Genomic DNA, 16,650 nt, shown 5'->3' on the forward strand with positions numbered 1-16,650 from the left:
CTGTTCCAAATAAAGCTTTTAAACATCAAAATGTGCACTTCAATTGTGTACAACATCGATCTCTACGATAGTGCAATAGTGGGATTAAGAATCTGCTCTAAGTGCTAAAAAGGAAGAAAGACGGGATGAAGCTTTAAAAAAGTTACAGCAGAGGTTTTTTTTTTACTATTCTACAAATTTGTCATTGTCCTTTTAAATAATGCTCTTCAAAAATTACTTGGTTTCTCAAGTGCCAAGACTGAGAGCGACATCTTACTCCATGATTATGCTTTGCGTGGAATAATACTCAAGCTTAATGTTGTTTTGCTCAGTTAACCACTTGAAATTTTTATTTAGTGATAAAATCCTCACTGGCTTTCCTGTCCTTCTCATCAGTTTGTTGTGCTGTGGCTTAGTTGGTTAAAGTGCCTGTCTTGTAAACAGGAGATCCTGAGTTCAATTCTCAGCAGTACTGTCAGTTCCAAATAAAGCTTTTAAACATCAAAATGTGCACTTCAATTGTGTACAACATCGATCTCTACGATAGTGGGATTAAGAATCTGCTCTAAGTGCTAAAAAGGAAGAAAGACGGGATGAAGCTTTAAAAAAGTTACAGCAGTGTTTTTTTTTTACTATTCTACAAGTTTGTCATTGTCCTTTTAAATAATGCTCTTCAAAAATTACTTGGTTTCTCAATTGCCAAGACTGAGAGCGACATCTTATTCCATGATTATGCTTTGCATGGAATACTACTCAAGCATAATGTTGTTTTGCTCAGTTAACCACTTAAAATTTTTAATTAGTAATTAAATCCTCACTGGCTTTCCTGTCCTCATCTCCAGCTTGTGGTGCTGTGGCTTAGTTGGTTAAAGCGCCTGTCTTGTAAACAGGAGATCCTGAGTTCAAATCTCAGCAGTGCCATCTGTTCCAAATGAAGCTTTTAAACCTCAAAATGTGCACTTCAATTGTGTACAACATCGATCTCTACGATAATGCAATAGTGGGATTAAGAATCTGCTCTAAGTGCTCAAAAGGAAGAAAGATGGGATGAAGCTTTAAAAAAGTTACAGAACTATTTTTTTTTTTTACTATTCTACAAATTTGTCATTGTCCTTTTAAATAATGCTCTTCAAAAATTACTTGGTTTCTCAAGTGCCAAGACTGAGAGCGACATCTTACTCCATGATTATGCTTTGCATGGAATAATACTCAAGCTTAATGTTGTTTTGCTCAATTAACCACTTGAAATTTTTAATTAGTGATAAAATCCTCAATGGCTTTCCTGTCCTTCTCATCAGTTTGTTGTGCTGTGGCTTAGTTGGTTAACGTGCCTGTCTTGTAAACAGGAGATCCTGAGTTCAATTCTCAGCAGTACTGTCTGTTCCAAATAAAGCTTTTAAACATCAAAATGTGCACTTCAATTGTGTACAACATCGATCTCTACGATAGTGCAATAGTGGGATTAAGAATCTGCTCTAAGTGCTAAAAAGGAAGAAAGACGGGATGAAGCTTTGAAAAAGTTACAGCAATGTTTTTTTTTTTACTATTCTACAAATTTGTCATTGTCCTTTTAAATAATGCTCTTCAAAAATTACTTGGTTTCTCAAGTGCCAAGACTGAGAGCGACATCTTATTCCATGATTATGCTTTGCATGGAATACTACTCAAGCTAAATGTTGTTTTGCTCAGTTAACCACTTGAAATTTTTAATTAGTGATTAAATCCTCACTGGCTTTCCTGTCCTTCTCATCAGCTTGTGATGCTGTGGCTTAGTTGGTTAAAGCGCCTGTCTCGTAAACAGGAGATTCTGAGTTCAAAACTCAGCAGTGCCATCTGTTCCAAATAAAGCTTTTAAACCTCAAAATGTGCACTTCAATTGTGTACAACATCGATCTCTACGATAGTGCAATAGTGGGATTAAGAATCTGCTCTAAGTGCTAAAAAGGAAGAAAGACGGGATGAAGCTTTAAAAAAGTTATAGCAGTGTTTTTTTTTTTTACTATTCTACAAATTTGTCATTGTCCTTTTAAATAATGCTCTTCAAAAATTACTTGGTTTCTCAAGTGCCAAGACTGAGAGCGACATCTTACTCCATGATTATGCTTTGCGTGGAATAATACTCAAGCTTAATGTTGTTTTGCTCAGTTAACCACTTGAAATTTTTATTTAGTGATAAAATCCTCACTGGCTTTCCTGTCCTTCTCATCAGTTTGTTGTGCTGTGGCTTAGTTGGTTAAAGTGCCTGTCTTGTAAACAGGAGATCCTGAGTTCAATTCTCAGCAGTACTGTCAGTTCCAAATAAAGCTTTTAAACATCAAAATGTGCACTTCAATTGTGTACAACATCGATCTCTACGATAGTGGGATTAAGAATCTGCTCTAAGTGCTAAAAAGGAAGAAAGACGGGATGAAGCTTTAAAAAAGTTACAGCAGTGTTTTTTTTTTACTATTCTACAAATTTGTCATTGTCCTTTTAAATAATGCTCTTCAAAAATTACTTGGTTTCTCAAGTGCCAAGACTGAGAGCGACATCTTACTCCATGATTATGCTTTGCATGGAATAATACTCAAGCTTAATGTTGTTTTGCTCAGTTACCCACTTGAAATTTTTAATTAGTGATAAAATCCTCAATGGCTTTCCTGTCCTTCTCATCAGTTTGTTGTGCTGTGGCTTAGTTGGTTAACGTGCTTGTCTTGTAAACAGGAGATCCTGAGTTCAATTCTCAGCAGTACTGTCTGTTCCAAATAAAGCTTTTAAACCTCAAAATGTGCACTTCAATTGTGTACAACATCGATCTCTACGATAGTGCAATAGTGGGATTAAGAATCTGCTCTAAGTGCTAAAAAGGAAGAAAGACGGGATGAAGCTTTGAAAAAGTTACAGCAATGTTTTTTTTTTTTACTATTCTACAAATTTGTCATTGTCCTTTTAAATAATGCTCTTCAAAAATTACTTGGTTTCTCAAGTGCCAAGACTGAGAGCGACATCTTATTCCATGATTATGCTTTGCATGGAATACTACTCAAGCTAAATGTTGTTTTGCTCAGTTAACCACTTGAAATTTTTAATTAGTGATTAAATCCTCACTGGCTTTCCTGGCCTTCTCATCAGCTTGTGATGCTGTGGCTTAGTTGGTTAAAGCGCCTGTCTCGTAAACAGGAGATCCTGAGTTCAAAGCTCAGCAGTGCCATCTGTTCCAAATAAAGCTTTTAAACCTCAAAATGTGGACTTTAATTGTGTACAGCCTCGATCTCTACGATAGTGCAATAGTGGGATTAAGAATCTGCTCTGAGTGCTAAAAAGGAAGAAAGACGGGATGAAGCTTTAAAAAAGTTACAGCACTGTTTTTTTTTTACTATTCTACAAATTTGTCATTGTCCTTTTAAATAATGCTCTTCAAAAATTACTTGGTTTCTCAAGTGCCAAGACTGAGATCGACATCTTACTCCATGATTATGCTTTGCATGGAATACTTCTCAAGCTTAATGTTGCTTTGCTCAGTTAACCACTTAAAATTTTTAATTAGTAATTAAATCCTCACTGGCTTTCCTGTCCTCATCTTCAGCTTGTGGTGCTGTGGCTTAGTTGGTTAAAGTGCCTGTCTTGTAAACAGGAGATCCTGAGTTCAAATCTCAGCAGTGCCATCTGTTCCAAATAAAGCTTTTAAACCTCAAAATGTGCACTTCAATTGTGTACAACATCGATCTCTACGATAGTGCAATAGTGGGATTAAGAATCTGCTCTAAGTGCTAAAAAGGAAGAAAGATGGGATGAAGCTTTAAAAAAGTTACAGAACTGTTTTTTTTTTTACTATTCTACAAATTTGTCATTGTCCTTTTAAATAATGCTCTTCAAAAATTACTTGGTTTCTCAAGTGCCAAGACTGAGAGCGACATCTTACTCCATAATTATGCTTTGCATGGAATAATACTCAAGCTTAATGTTGTTTTGCTCAGTTAACCACTTGAAATTTTTAATTAGTGATAAAATCCTAACTGGCTTTCCTGTCCTTCTCATCAGTTTGTTGTGCTGTGGCTTAGTTGGTTAAAGTGCCTGTCTTGTAAACAGGAGATCCTGAGTTCAATTCTCAGCAGTACTGTCTGTTCCAAATAAAGCTTTTAAACATCAAAATGTGCACTTCAATTGTGTACAACATCGATCTCTACGATAGTGCAATAGTGGGATTAAGAATCTGCTCTAAGTGCTAAAAAGGAAGAAAGACGGGATGAAGCTTTAAAAAAGTTACAGCAGTGTTTTTTTTTTACTATTCTACAAATTTGTCATTGTCCTTTTAAATAATGCTCTTCAAAAATTACTTGGTTTCTCAAGTGCCAAGACTGAGATCGACATCTTACTCCATGATTATGCTTTGCATGTAATACTTCTCAAGCTTAATGTTGTCTTGCTCAGTTAACCACTTGAAATTTTTAATTAGTGATAAAATCCTCACTGACTTTCCTGTCCTTCTCATCAGTTTGTTGTGCTGTGGCTTAGTTGGTTAAAGTGCCTGTCTTGTAAACAGGAGATCCTGAGTTCAATTCTCAGCAGTAATGTCTGTTCCTAATAAAGCTTTTAAACATCAAAATGTGGACTTTAATTGTGTACAACATCGATCTCTACGATAGTGCAATAGTGGGATTAAGAATCTGCTCTAAGTACTAAAAAGGAAAAAAGACGGGATGAAGTTCAAAAAAGTTACAGCAGAGGTTTTTTTTTTACTATTCTACAAATTTGTCATTGTCCTTTTAAATAATGCTCTTCAAAAATTACTTGGTTTCTCAAGTGCCAAGACTGAGAGCGACATCTTACTCCATGATTATGCTTTGCGTGGAATAATACTCAAGCTTAATGTTGTTTTGCTCAGTTAACCACTTGAAATTTTTATTTAGTGATAAAATCCTCACTGGCTTTCCTGTCCTTCTCATCAGTTTGTTGTGCTGTGGCTTAGTTGGTTAAAGTGCCTGTCTTGTAAACAGGAGATCCTGAGTTCAATTCTCAGCAGTACTGTCAGTTCCAAATAAAGCTTTTAAACATCAAAATGTGCACTTCAATTGTGTACAACATCGATCTCTACGATAGTGGGATTAAGAATCTGCTCTAAGTGCTAAAAAGGAAGAAAGACGGGATGAAGTTTTAAAAAAGTTACAGCAGTGTTTTTTTTTTTACTATTCTACAAGTTTGTCATTGTCCTTTTAAATAATGCTCTTCAAAAATTACTTGGTTTCTCAATTGCCAAGACTGAGAGCGACATCTTATTCCATGATTATGCTTTGCATGGAATACTACTCAAGCATAATGTTGTTTTGCTCAGTTAACCACTTAAAATTTTTAATTAGTAATTAAATCCTCACTGGCTTTCCTGTCCTCATCTTCAGCTTGTGGTGCTGTGGCTTAGTTGGTTAAAGCGCCTGTCTTGTAAACCGGAGATCCTGAGTTCAAATCTCAGCAGTGCCATCTGTTCCAAATGAAGCTTTTAAACCTCAAAATGTGCACTTCAATTGTGTACAACATCGATCTCTACGATAATGCAATAGTGGGATTAAGAATCTGCTCTAAGTGCTCAAAAGGAAGAAAGATGGGATGAAGCTTTAAAAAAGTTACAGAACTATTTTTTTTTTTTACTATTCTACAAATTTGTCATTGTCCTTTTAAATAATGCTCTTCAAAAATTACTTGGTTTCTCAAGTGCCAAGACTGAGAGTGACATCTTACTCCATGATTATGCTTTGCATGGAATAATACTCAAGCTTAATGTTGTTTTGCTCAGTTACCCACTTGAAATTTTTAATTAGTGATAAAATCCTCAATGGCTTTCCTGTCCTTCTCATCAGTTTGTTGTGCTGTGGCTTAGTTGGTTAACGTGTCTGTCTTGTAAACAGGAGATCCTGAGTTCAATTCTCAGCAGTACTGTCTGTTCCAAATAAAGCTTTTAAACCTCAAAATGTGCACTTCAATTGTGTACAACATCGATCTCTACGATAGTGCAATAGTGGGATTAAGAATCTGCTCTAAGTGCTAAAAAGGAAGAAAGACGGGATGAAGCTTTGAAAAAGTTACAGCAATGTTTTTTTTTTTTACTATTCTACAAATTTGTCATTGTCCTTTTAAATAATGCTCTTCAAAAATTACTTGGTTTCTCAAGTACCAAGACTGAGAGCGACATCTTATTCCATGATTATGCTTTGCATGGAATACTACTCAAGCTAAATGTTGCTTTGCTCAGTTAACCACTTGAAATTTTTAATTAGTGATTAAATCCTCACTGGCTTTCCTGGCCTTCTCATCAGCTTGTGATGCTGTGGCTTAGTTGGTTAAAGCGCCTGTCTCGTAAACAGGAGATCCTGAGTTCAAAACTCAGCAGTGCCATCTGTTCCAAATAAAGCTTTTAAACCTCAAAATGTGGACTTTAATTGTGTACAGCCTCGATCTCTACGATAGTGCAATAGTGGGATTAAGAATCTGCTCTGAGTGCTAAAAAGGAAGTAAGACGGGATGAAGCTTTAAAAAAGTTACAGCACTGTTTTTTTTTTACTATTCTACAAATTTGTCATTGTCCTTTTAAATAATGCTCTTCAAAAATTACTTGGTTTCTCAAGTGCCAAGACTGAGATCGACATCTTACTCCATGATTATGCTTTGCATGGAATACTTCTCAAGCTTAATGTTGTCTTGCTCAGTTAACCACTTGAAATTTTTAATTAGTGATAAAATCCTCACTGACTTTCCTGTCCTTCTCATCAGTTTGTTGTGCTGTGGCTTAGTTGGTTAAAGTGCCTGTCTTGTAAACAGGAGATCCTGAGTTCAATACTCAGCAGTAATGTCTATTCCAAATAAAGCTTTTAAACATCAAAATGTGGACTTTAATTGTGTACAACATCGATCTCTACGATAGTGCAATAGTGGGATTAAGAATCTGCTCTAAGTACTAAAAAGGAAAAAAGACGGGATGAAGTTTAAAAAAAGTTACAGCAGAGGTTTTTTTTTTACTATTCTACAAATTTGTCATTGTCCTTTTAAATAATGATCTTCAAAAATTACTTGGTTTCTCAATTGCCAAGACTGAGAGCGACATCTTATTCCATGATTATGCTTTGCATGGAATACTACTCAAGCTTAATGTTGTTTTGCTCAGTTAACCACTTAAAATTTTTAATTAGTAATTAAATCCTCACTGGCTTTCCTGTCCTTATCTTCAGCTTGTGGTGCTGTGGCTTAGTTGGTTAAAGTGCCTGTCTTGTAAACAGGAGATCCTGAGTTCAAATCTCAGCAGTGCCATCTGTTCCAAATAAAGCTTTTAAACCTCAAAATGTGCACTTCAATTGTGTACAACATCGATCTCTACGATAGTGCAATAGTGGGATTAAGAATCTGCTCTAAGTGCTAAAAAGGAAGAAAGATGGGATGAAGCTTTAAAAAAGTTACAGAACTGTTTTTTTTTTACTATTCTACAAATTTGTCATTGTCCTTTTAAATAATGCTCTTCAAAAATTACTTGGTTTCTCAAGTGCCAAGACTGAGAGCGACATCTTACTCCATAATTATGCTTTGCATGGAATAATACTCAAGCTTAATGTTGTTTTGCTCAGTTAACCACTTGAAATTTTTAATTAGTGATAAAATCCTCACTGGCTTTGCTGTCCTTCTCATCAGTTTGTTGTGCTGTGGCTTAGTTGGTTAAAGTGCCTGTCTTGTAAACAGGAGATCCTGAGTTCAATTCTCAGCAGTACTGTCTGTTCCAAATAAAGCTTTTAAACATCAAAATGTGCACTTCAATTGTGTACAACATCGATCTCTACGATAGTGCAATAGTGGGATTAAGAATCTGCTCTAAGTGCTAAAAAGGAAGAAAGACGGGATGAAGCTTTAAAAAAGTTACAGCAGTGTTTTTTTTTTACTATTCTACAAATTTGTCATTGTCCTTTTAAATACTGCTCTTCAAAAATTACTTGGTTTCTCAAGTGCCAAGACTGAGATCGACATCTTACTCCATGATTATGCTTTGCATGGAATACTTCTCAAGCTTAATGTTGTCTTGCTCAGTTAACCACTTGAAATTTTTAATTAGTGATAAAATCCTCACTGACTTTCCTGTCTTTCTCATCAGTTTGTTGTGCTGTGGCTTAGTTGGTTAAAGTGCCTGTCTTGTAAACAGGAGATCCTGAGTTCAATTCTCAGCAGTAATGTCTGTTCCTAATAAAGCTTTTAAACATCAAAATGTGGACTTTAATTGTGTACAACATCCATCTCTACGATAGTGCAATAGTGGGATTAAGAATCTGCTCTAAGTACTAAAAAGGAAAAAAGACGGGATGAAGTTTAAAAAAGTTACAGCAGAGGTTTTTTTTTTACTATTCTACAAATTTGTCATTGTCCTTTTAAATAATGCTCTTCAAAAATTACTTGGTTTCTCAAGTGCCAAGACTGAGAGCGACATCTTACTCTATGATTATGCTTTGCGTGGAATAATACTCAAGCTTAATGTTGTTTTGCTCAGTTAACCACTTGAAATTTTTATTTAGTGATAAAATCCTCACTGGCTTTCCTGTCCTTCTCATCCGTTTGTTGTGCTGTGGCTTAGTTGGTTAAAGTGCCTGTCTTGTAAACAGGAGATCCTGAGTTCAATTCTCAGCAGTACTGTCAGTTCCAAATAAAGCTTTTAAACATCAAAATGTGCACTTCAATTGTGTACAACATCGATCTCTACGATAGTGGGATTAAGAATCTGCTCTAAGTGCTAAAAAGGAAGGAAGACGGGATGAAGCTTTAAAAAAGTTACAGCAGTGTTTTTTTTTTACTATTCTACAAGTTTGTCATTGTCCGTTTAAATAATGCTCTTCAAAAATTACTTGGTTTCTCAATTGCCAAGACTGAGAGCGACATCTTATTCCATGATTATGCTTTGCATGGAATACTACTCAAGCATAATGTTGTTTTGCTCAGTTAACCACTTAAAATTTTTAATTAGTAATTAAATCCTCACTGGCTTTCCTGTCCTCCTCTTCAGCTTGTGGTGCTGTGGCTTAGTTGGTTAAAGCGCCTGTCTTGTAAACAGGAGATCCTGAGTTCAAATCTCAGCAGTGCCATCTGTTCCAAATGAAGCTTTTAAACCCCAAAATGTGCACTTCAATTGTGTACAACATCGATCTCTACGATAATGCAATAGTGGGATTAAGAATCTGCTCTAAGTGCTCAAAAGGAAGAAAGATGGGATGAAGCTTTAAAAAAGTTACAGAACTATTTTTTTTTTTTACTATTCTACAAATTTGTCATTGTCCTTTTAAATAATGCTCTTCAAAAATTACTTGGTTTCTCAAGTGCCAAGACTGAGAGCGACATCTTACTCCATGATTATGCTTTGCATGGAATAATACTCAAGCTTAATGTTGTTTTGCTCAATTAACCACTTGAAATTTTTAATTAGTGATAAAATCCTCAATGGCTTTCCTGTCCTTCTCATCAGTTTGTTGTGCTGTGGCTTAGTTGGTTAACGTGCCTGTCTTGTAAACAGGAGATCCTGAGTTCAATTCTCAGCAGTACTGTCTGTTCCAAATAAAGCTTTTAAACATCAAAATGTGCACTTCAATTGTGTACAACATCGATCTCTACGATAGTGCAATAGTGGGATTAAGAATCTGCTCTAAGTGCTAAAAAGGAAGAAAGACGGGATGAAGCTTTGAAAAAGTTACAGCAATGTTTTTTTTTTTACTATTCTACAAATTTGTCATTGTCCTTTTAAATAATGCTCTTCAAAAATTACTTGGTTTCTCAAGTGCCAAGACTGAGAGCGACATCTTATTCCATGATTATGCTTTGCATGGAATACTACTCAAGCTAAATGTTGCTTTGCTCAGTTAACCACTTGAAATTTTTAATTAGTGATTAAATCCTCACTGGCTTTCCTGTCCTTCTCATCAGCTTGTGATGCTGTGGCTTAGTTGGTTAAAGCGCCTGTCTCATAAACAGGAGATTCTGAGTTCAAAACTCAGCAGTGCCATCTGTTCCAAATAAAGCTTTTAAACCTCAAAATGTGCACTTCAATTGTGTACAACATCGATCTCTACGATAGTGCAATAGTGGGATTAAGAATCTGCTCTAAGTGCTAAAAAGGAAGAAAGACGGGATGAAGCTTTAAAAAAGTTATAGCAGTGTTTTTTTTTTTACTATTCTACAAATTTGTCATTGTCCTTTTAAATAATGCTCTTCAGAAATTACTTGGTTTCTCAAGTGCCAAGACTGAGAGCGACATCTTACTCCATGATTATGCTTTGCGTGGAATAATACTCAAGCTTAATGTTGTTTTGCTCAGTTAACCACTTGAAATTTTTATTTAGTGATAAAATCCTCACTGGCTTTCCTGTCCTTCTCATCAGTTTGTTGTGCTGTGGCTTAGTTGGTTAAAGTGCCTGTCTTGTAAACAGGAGATCCTGAGTTCAATTCTCAGCAGTACTGTCAGTTCCAAATAAAGCTTTTAAACATCAAAATGTGCACTTCAATTGTGTACAACATCGATCTCTACGATAGTGGGATTAAGAATCTGCTCTAAGTGCTAAAAAGGAAGAAAGATGGGATGAATCTTTGAAAAAGTTACAGCACTGTTTTTTTTTTTACTATTCTACAAATTTGTCATTGTCCTTTTAAATAATGCTCTTCAAAAATTACTTAGTTTCTCAAGTGCCAAGACTGAGAGCGACATCTTATTCCATGATTATGCTTTGCATGGAATACTACACAAGCATAATGTTGTTTTGCTCAGTTAACCACTTGAAATTTTTAATTAGTGATAAAATCCTCACTGACTTTCCTGTCCTTCTCATCATTTGTTGTGCTGTGGCTTAGTTGGTTAAAGTGCCTGTCTTGTAAACAGGAGATCCTGAGTTCAATACTCAGCAGTAATGTCTATTCCAAACAAAGCTTTTAAACATCAGAATGTGGACTTTAATTGTGTACAACATCGATCTCTACGATACTGCAATAGTGGGATTAAGAATCTGCTCTAAGTACTAAAAAGGAAAAAAGACGGGATGAAGTTTAAAAAAAGTTACAGCAGAGGTTTTTTTTTTACTATTCTACAAATTTGTCATTGTCCTTTTAAATAATGATCTTCAAAAATTACTTGGTTTCTCAATTGCCAAGACTGAGAGCGACATCTTATTCCATGATTATGCTTTGCATGGAATACTACTCAAGCTTAATGTTGTTTTGCTTAGTTAACCACTTAAAATTTTTAATTAGTAATTAAATCCTCACTGGCTTTCCTGTCCTCATCTTCAGCTTGTGGTGCTGTGGCTTAGCTGGTTAAAGCGCCTGTCTTGTAAACAGGAGATCCTGAGTTCAAATCTCAGCAGTGCCATCTGTTCCAAATAAAGCTTTTAAACCTCAAAATGTGCACTTCAATTGTGTACAACATCGATCTCTACGATAGTGCAATAGTGGGATTAAGAATCTGCTCTAAGTGCTAAAAAGGAAGGAAGACGGGATGAAGCTTTAAAAAAGTTACAGCAGTGTTTTTTTTTTACTATTCTACAAGTTTGTCATTGTCCGTTTAAATAATGCTCTTCAAAAATTACTTGGTTTCTCAATTGCCAAGACTGAGAGCGACATCTTATTCCATGATTATGCTTTGCATGGAATACTACTCAAGCATAATGTTGTTTTGCTCAGTTAACCACTTAAAATTTTTAATTAGTAATTAAATCCTCACAGACTTTCCTGTCCTCATCTTCAGCTTGTGGTGCTGTGGCTTAGTTGGTTAAAGCGCCTGTCTTGTAAACAGGAGATCCTGAGTTCAAATCTCAGCAGTGCTATCTGTTCCAAATGAAGCTTTTAAACCCCAAAATGTGCACTTCAATTGTGTACAACATCGATCTCTACGATAATGCAATAGTGGGATTAAGAATCTGCTCTAAGTGCTCAAAAGGAAGAAAGATGGGATGAAGCTTTAAAAAAGTTACAGAACTATTTTTTTTTTTTACTATTCTACAAATTTGTCATTGTCCTTTTAAATAATGCTCTTCAAAAATTACTTGGTTTCTCAAGTGCCAAGACTGAGAGCGACATCTTACTCCATGATTATGCTTTGCATGGAATAATACTCAAGCTTAATGTTGTTTTGCTCAATTAACCACTTGAAATTTTTAATTAGTGATAAAATCCTCAATGGCTTTCCTGTCCTTCTCATCAGTTTGTTGTGCTGTGGCTTAGTTGGTTAACGTGCCTGTCTTGTAAATAGGAGATCCTGAGTTCAATTCTCAGCAGTACTGTCTGTTCCAAATGAAGCTTTTAAACATCAAAATGTGCACTTCAATTGTGTACAACATCGATCTCTACGATAGTGCAATAGTGGGATTAAGAATCTGCTCTAAGTGCTAAAAAGGAAGAAAGACGGGATGAAGCTTTGAAAAAGTTACAGCAATGTTTTTTTTTTTACTATTCTACAAATTTGTCATTGTCCTTTTAAATAATGCTCTTCAAAAATTACTTGGTTTCTCAAGTGCCAAGACTGAGAGCGACATCTTATTCCATGATTATGCTTTGCATGGAATACTACTCAAGCTAAATGTTGTTTTGCTCAGTTAACCACTTGAAATTTTTAATTAGTGATTAAATCCTCACTGGCTTTCCTGTCCTTCTCATCAGCTTGTGATGCTGTGGCTTAGTTGGTTAAAGCGCCTGTCTCGTAAACAGGAGATTCTGAGTTCAAAACTCAGCAGTGCCATCTGTTCCAAATAAACCTTTTAAACCTCAAAATGTGCACTTCAATTGTGTACAACATCGATCTCTACGATAGTGCAATAGTGGGATTAAGAATCTGCTCTAAGTGCTAAAAAGGAAGAAAGACGGGATGAAGCTTTAAAAAAGTTATAGCAGTGTTTTTTTTTTTACTATTCTACAAATTTGTCATTGTCCTTTTAAATAATGCTCTTCAAAAATTACTTGGTTTCTCAAGTGCCAAGACTGAGAGCGACATCTTACTCCATGATTATGCTTTGCGTGGAATAATACTCAAGCTTAATGTTGTTTTGCTCAGTTAACCACTTGAAATTTTTATTTAGTGATAAAATCCTCACTGGCTTTCCTGTCCTTCTCATCAGTTTGTTGTGCTGTGGCTTAGTTGGTTAAAGTGCCTGTCTTGTAAACAGGAGATCCTGAGTTCAATTCTCAGCAGTACTGTCAGTTCCAAATAAAGCTTTTAAACATCAAAATGTGCACTTCAATTGTGTACAACATCGATCTCTACGATAGTGGGATTAAGAATCTGCTCTAAGTGCTAAAAAGGAAGAAAGACGGGATGAATCTTTGAAAAAGTTACAGCACTGTTTTTTTTTTTTACTATTCTACAAATTTGTCATTGTCCTTTTAAATAATGCTCTTCAAAAATTACTTAGTTTCTCAAGTGCCAAGACTGAGAGCGACATCTTATTCCATGATTATGCTTTGCATGGAATACTACACAAGCATAATGTTGTTTTGCTCAGTTAACCACTTGAAATTTTTAATTAGTGATAAAATCCTCACTGACTTTCCTGTCCTTCTCATCATTTGTTGTGCTGTGGCTTAGTTGGTTAAAGTGCCTGTCTTGTAAACAGGAGATCCTGAGGTCAATACTCAGCAGTAATGTCTATTCCAAACAAAGCTTTTAAACATCAGAATGTGGACTTTAATTGTGTACAACATCGATCTCTACGATAGTGCAATAGTGGGATTAAGAATCTGCTCTAAGTACTAAAAAGGAAAAAAGACGGGATGAAGTTTAAAAAAAGTTACAGCAGAGGTTTTTTTTTTACTATTCTACAAATTTGTCATTGTCCTTTTAAATAATGATCTTCAAAAATTACTTGGTTTCTCAATTGCCAAGACTGAGAGCGACATCTTATTCCATGATTATGCTTTGCATGGAATACTACTCAAGCTTAATGTTGTTTTGCTTAGTTAACCACTTAAAATTTTTAATTAGTAATTAAATCCTCACTGGCTTTCCTGTCCTCATCTTCAGCTTGTGGTGCTGTGGCTTAGCTGGTTAAAGCGCCTGTCTTGTAAACAGGAGATCCTGAGTTCAAATCTCAGCAGTGCCATCTGTTCCAAATAAAGCTTTTAAACCTCAAAATGTGCACTTCAATTGTGTACAACATCGATCTCTACGATAGTGCAATAGTGGGATTAAGAATCTGCTCTAAGTGCTAAAAAGGAAGAAAGATGGGATGAAGCTTTAAAAAAGTTACAGAACTGTTTTTTTTTTTTTACTATTCTACAAATTTGTCATTGTCCTTTTAAATAATGCTCTTCAAAAATTACTTGGTTTCTCAAGTGCCAAGACCGAGAGCGACATCTTACTCCATGATTATGCTTTGCATGGAATAATACTCAAGCTTAATGTTGTTTTGCTCAGTTAACCACTTGAAATTTTTAATTAGTGATAAAATCCTCAATGGCTTTCCTGTCCTTCTCATCAGTTTGTTGTGCTGTGGTTTAGTTGGTTAACGTGCCTGTCTTGTAAACAGGAGATCCTGAGTTCAATTCTCAGCAGTACTGTCTGTTCCAAATAAAGCTTTTAAACCTCAAAATGTGCACTTCAATTGTGTACAACATCGATCTCTACGATAATGCAATAGTGGGATTAAGAATCTGCTCTAAGTGCTAAAAAGGAAGAAAGACGGGATGAAGCTTTAAAAAAGTTACAGCAGTGTTTTTTTTTTACTATTCTACAAATTTGTCATTGTCCTTTTAAATAATGCTCTTCAAAAATTACTTGGTTTCTCAAGTGCCAAGACTGAGATCGACATCTTACTCCATGATTATGCTTTGCATGTAATACTTCTCAAGCTTAATGTTGTCTTGCTCAGTTAACCACTTGAAATTTTTAATTAGTGATAAAATCCTCACTGACTTTCCTGTCCTTCTCATCAGTTTGTTGTGCTGTGGCTTAGTTGGTTAAAGTGCCTGTCTTGTAAACAGGAGATCCTGAATTCAATTCTCAGCAGTAATGTCTGTTCCTAATAAAGCTTTTAAACATCAAAATGTGGACTTTAATTGTGTACAACATCGATCTCTACGATAGTGCAATAGTGGGATTAAGAATCTGCTCTAAGTACTAAAAAGGAAAAAAGACGGGATGAAGTTTAAAAAAGTTACAGCAGAGGTTTTTTTTTTACTATTCTACAAATTTGTCATTGTCCTTTTAAATAATGCTCTTCAAAAATTACTTGGTTTCTCAAGTGCCAAGACTGAGAGCGACATCTTACTCCATGATTATGCTTTGCGTGGAATAATACTCAAGCTTAATGTTGTTTTGCTCAGTTAACCACTTGAAATTTTTATTTAGTGATAAAATCCTCACTGGCTTTCCTGTCCTTCTCATCAGTTTGTTGTGCTGTGGCTTAGTTGGTTAAAGTGCCTGTCTTGTAAACAGGAGATCCTGAGTTCAATTCTCAGCAGTACTGTCAGTTCCAAATAAAGCTTTTAAACATCAAAATGTGCACTTCAATTGTGTACAACATCGATCTCTACGATAGTGGGATTAAGAATCTGCTCTAAGTGCTAAAAAGGAAGAAAGACGGGATGAAGCTTTAAAAAAGTTACAGCAGTGTTTTTTTTTTTACTATTCTACAAGTTTGTCATTGTCCTTTTAAATAATGCTCTTCAAAAATTACTTGGTTTCTCAATTGCCAAGACTGAGAGCGACATCTTATTCCATGATTATGCTTTGCATGGAATACTACTCAAGCATAATGTTGTTTTGCTCAGTTAACCACTTAAAATTTTTAATTAGTAATTAAATCCTCACTGGCTTTCCTGTCCTCATCTTCAGCTTGTGGTGCTGTGGCTTAGTTGGTTAAAGCGCCTGTCTTGTAAACCGGAGATCCTGAGTTCAAATCTCAGCAGTGCCATCTGTTCCAAATGAAGCTTTTAAACCTCAAAATGTGCACTTCAATTGTGTACAACATCGATCTCTACGATAATGCAATAGTGGGATTAAGAATCTGCTCTAAGTGCTCAAAAGGAAGAAAGATGGGATGAAGCTTTAAAAAAGTTACAGAACTATTTTTTTTTTTTACTATTCTACAAATTTGTCATTGTCCTTTTAAATAATGCTCTTCAAAAATTACTTGGTTTCTCAAGTGCCAAGACTGAGATCGACATCTTACTCCATGATTATGCTTTGCATGGAATACTTCTCAAGCTTAATGTTGTCTTGCTCAGTTAACCACTTGAAATTTTTAATTAGTGATAAAATCCTCACTGACTTTCCTGTCCTTCTCATCAGTTTGTTGTGCTGTGGCTTAGTTGGTTAAAGTGCCTGTCTTGTAAACAGGAGATCCTGAGTTCAATACTCAGCAGTAATGTCTATTCCAAATAAAGCTTTTAAACATCAAAATGTGGACTTTAATTGTGTACAACATCGATCTCTACGATAGTGCAATAGTGGGATTAAGAATCTGCTCTAAGTACTAAAAAGGAAAAAAGACGGGATGAAGTTTAAAAAAAGTTACAGCAGAGGTTTTTTTTTTACTATTCTACAAATTTGTCATTGTCCTTTTAAATAATGATCTTCAAAAATTACTTGGTTTCTCAATTGCCAAGACTGAGAGCGACATCTTATTCCATGATTATGCTTTGCATGGAATACTACTCAAGCTTAATGTTGTTTTGCTCAGTTAACCACTTAAAATTTTT

The 16,650-nt window shown here is 35.3% G+C and overlaps 20 non-coding genes across 20 annotated transcripts; all 20 read left to right on the top strand.

The window, feature by feature from the left end:
* Positions 1 to 380: 380 nt before the first annotated feature.
* TRNAT-UGU (transfer RNA threonine (anticodon UGU)) lies at positions 381 to 454 on the top strand. The gene has a single exon. It is a non-coding gene; the product is annotated as a tRNA-Thr (tRNA).
* Positions 455 to 826: 372 nt separating this feature from the next.
* TRNAT-UGU (transfer RNA threonine (anticodon UGU)) lies at positions 827 to 900 on the top strand. The gene has a single exon. It is a non-coding gene; the product is annotated as a tRNA-Thr (tRNA).
* Positions 901 to 2,193: 1,293 nt separating this feature from the next.
* TRNAT-UGU (transfer RNA threonine (anticodon UGU)) lies at positions 2,194 to 2,267 on the top strand. Its single transcript has one exon. It is a non-coding gene; the product is annotated as a tRNA-Thr (tRNA).
* A 1,282-nt stretch (positions 2,268 to 3,549) lies between these two features.
* Positions 3,550 to 3,623, top strand: TRNAT-UGU (transfer RNA threonine (anticodon UGU)). Its single transcript has one exon. It is a non-coding gene; the product is annotated as a tRNA-Thr (tRNA).
* Positions 3,624 to 4,004: 381 nt separating this feature from the next.
* Positions 4,005 to 4,078, top strand: TRNAT-UGU (transfer RNA threonine (anticodon UGU)). Its single transcript has one exon. It is a non-coding gene; the product is annotated as a tRNA-Thr (tRNA).
* Positions 4,079 to 4,456: 378 nt separating this feature from the next.
* TRNAT-UGU (transfer RNA threonine (anticodon UGU)) lies at positions 4,457 to 4,532 on the top strand. The gene has a single exon. It is a non-coding gene; the product is annotated as a tRNA-Thr (tRNA).
* A 380-nt stretch (positions 4,533 to 4,912) lies between these two features.
* Positions 4,913 to 4,986, top strand: TRNAT-UGU (transfer RNA threonine (anticodon UGU)). Its single transcript has one exon. It is a non-coding gene; the product is annotated as a tRNA-Thr (tRNA).
* Positions 4,987 to 5,359: 373 nt separating this feature from the next.
* Positions 5,360 to 5,433, top strand: TRNAT-UGU (transfer RNA threonine (anticodon UGU)). The gene has a single exon. It is a non-coding gene; the product is annotated as a tRNA-Thr (tRNA).
* Positions 5,434 to 7,180: 1,747 nt separating this feature from the next.
* TRNAT-UGU (transfer RNA threonine (anticodon UGU)) lies at positions 7,181 to 7,254 on the top strand. Its single transcript has one exon. It is a non-coding gene; the product is annotated as a tRNA-Thr (tRNA).
* A 380-nt stretch (positions 7,255 to 7,634) lies between these two features.
* Positions 7,635 to 7,708, top strand: TRNAT-UGU (transfer RNA threonine (anticodon UGU)). Its single transcript has one exon. It is a non-coding gene; the product is annotated as a tRNA-Thr (tRNA).
* Positions 7,709 to 8,086: 378 nt separating this feature from the next.
* TRNAT-UGU (transfer RNA threonine (anticodon UGU)) lies at positions 8,087 to 8,162 on the top strand. Its single transcript has one exon. It is a non-coding gene; the product is annotated as a tRNA-Thr (tRNA).
* A 380-nt stretch (positions 8,163 to 8,542) lies between these two features.
* On the top strand, positions 8,543 to 8,616 carry TRNAT-UGU (transfer RNA threonine (anticodon UGU)). The gene has a single exon. It is a non-coding gene; the product is annotated as a tRNA-Thr (tRNA).
* Positions 8,617 to 8,988: 372 nt separating this feature from the next.
* TRNAT-UGU (transfer RNA threonine (anticodon UGU)) lies at positions 8,989 to 9,062 on the top strand. Its single transcript has one exon. It is a non-coding gene; the product is annotated as a tRNA-Thr (tRNA).
* A 1,292-nt stretch (positions 9,063 to 10,354) lies between these two features.
* On the top strand, positions 10,355 to 10,428 carry TRNAT-UGU (transfer RNA threonine (anticodon UGU)). Its single transcript has one exon. It is a non-coding gene; the product is annotated as a tRNA-Thr (tRNA).
* An 827-nt stretch (positions 10,429 to 11,255) lies between these two features.
* TRNAT-UGU (transfer RNA threonine (anticodon UGU)) lies at positions 11,256 to 11,329 on the top strand. Its single transcript has one exon. It is a non-coding gene; the product is annotated as a tRNA-Thr (tRNA).
* Positions 11,330 to 11,709: 380 nt separating this feature from the next.
* On the top strand, positions 11,710 to 11,783 carry TRNAT-UGU (transfer RNA threonine (anticodon UGU)). Its single transcript has one exon. It is a non-coding gene; the product is annotated as a tRNA-Thr (tRNA).
* A 1,292-nt stretch (positions 11,784 to 13,075) lies between these two features.
* On the top strand, positions 13,076 to 13,149 carry TRNAT-UGU (transfer RNA threonine (anticodon UGU)). Its single transcript has one exon. It is a non-coding gene; the product is annotated as a tRNA-Thr (tRNA).
* Positions 13,150 to 13,977: 828 nt separating this feature from the next.
* On the top strand, positions 13,978 to 14,051 carry TRNAT-UGU (transfer RNA threonine (anticodon UGU)). Its single transcript has one exon. It is a non-coding gene; the product is annotated as a tRNA-Thr (tRNA).
* Positions 14,052 to 15,342: 1,291 nt separating this feature from the next.
* Positions 15,343 to 15,416, top strand: TRNAT-UGU (transfer RNA threonine (anticodon UGU)). The gene has a single exon. It is a non-coding gene; the product is annotated as a tRNA-Thr (tRNA).
* A 373-nt stretch (positions 15,417 to 15,789) lies between these two features.
* On the top strand, positions 15,790 to 15,863 carry TRNAT-UGU (transfer RNA threonine (anticodon UGU)). The gene has a single exon. It is a non-coding gene; the product is annotated as a tRNA-Thr (tRNA).
* The last annotated feature ends 787 nt before the right edge of the window (positions 15,864 to 16,650 follow it).

This window comes from Phyllobates terribilis, unplaced genomic scaffold (assembly GCF_046119375.1).
Source record: "Phyllobates terribilis strain yellow unplaced genomic scaffold, ASM4611937v1 Scaffold_9__5_contigs__length_417890890, whole genome shotgun sequence".
In the NCBI taxonomy this organism is placed as follows: Eukaryota; Metazoa; Chordata; class Amphibia; order Anura; family Dendrobatidae; genus Phyllobates; species Phyllobates terribilis.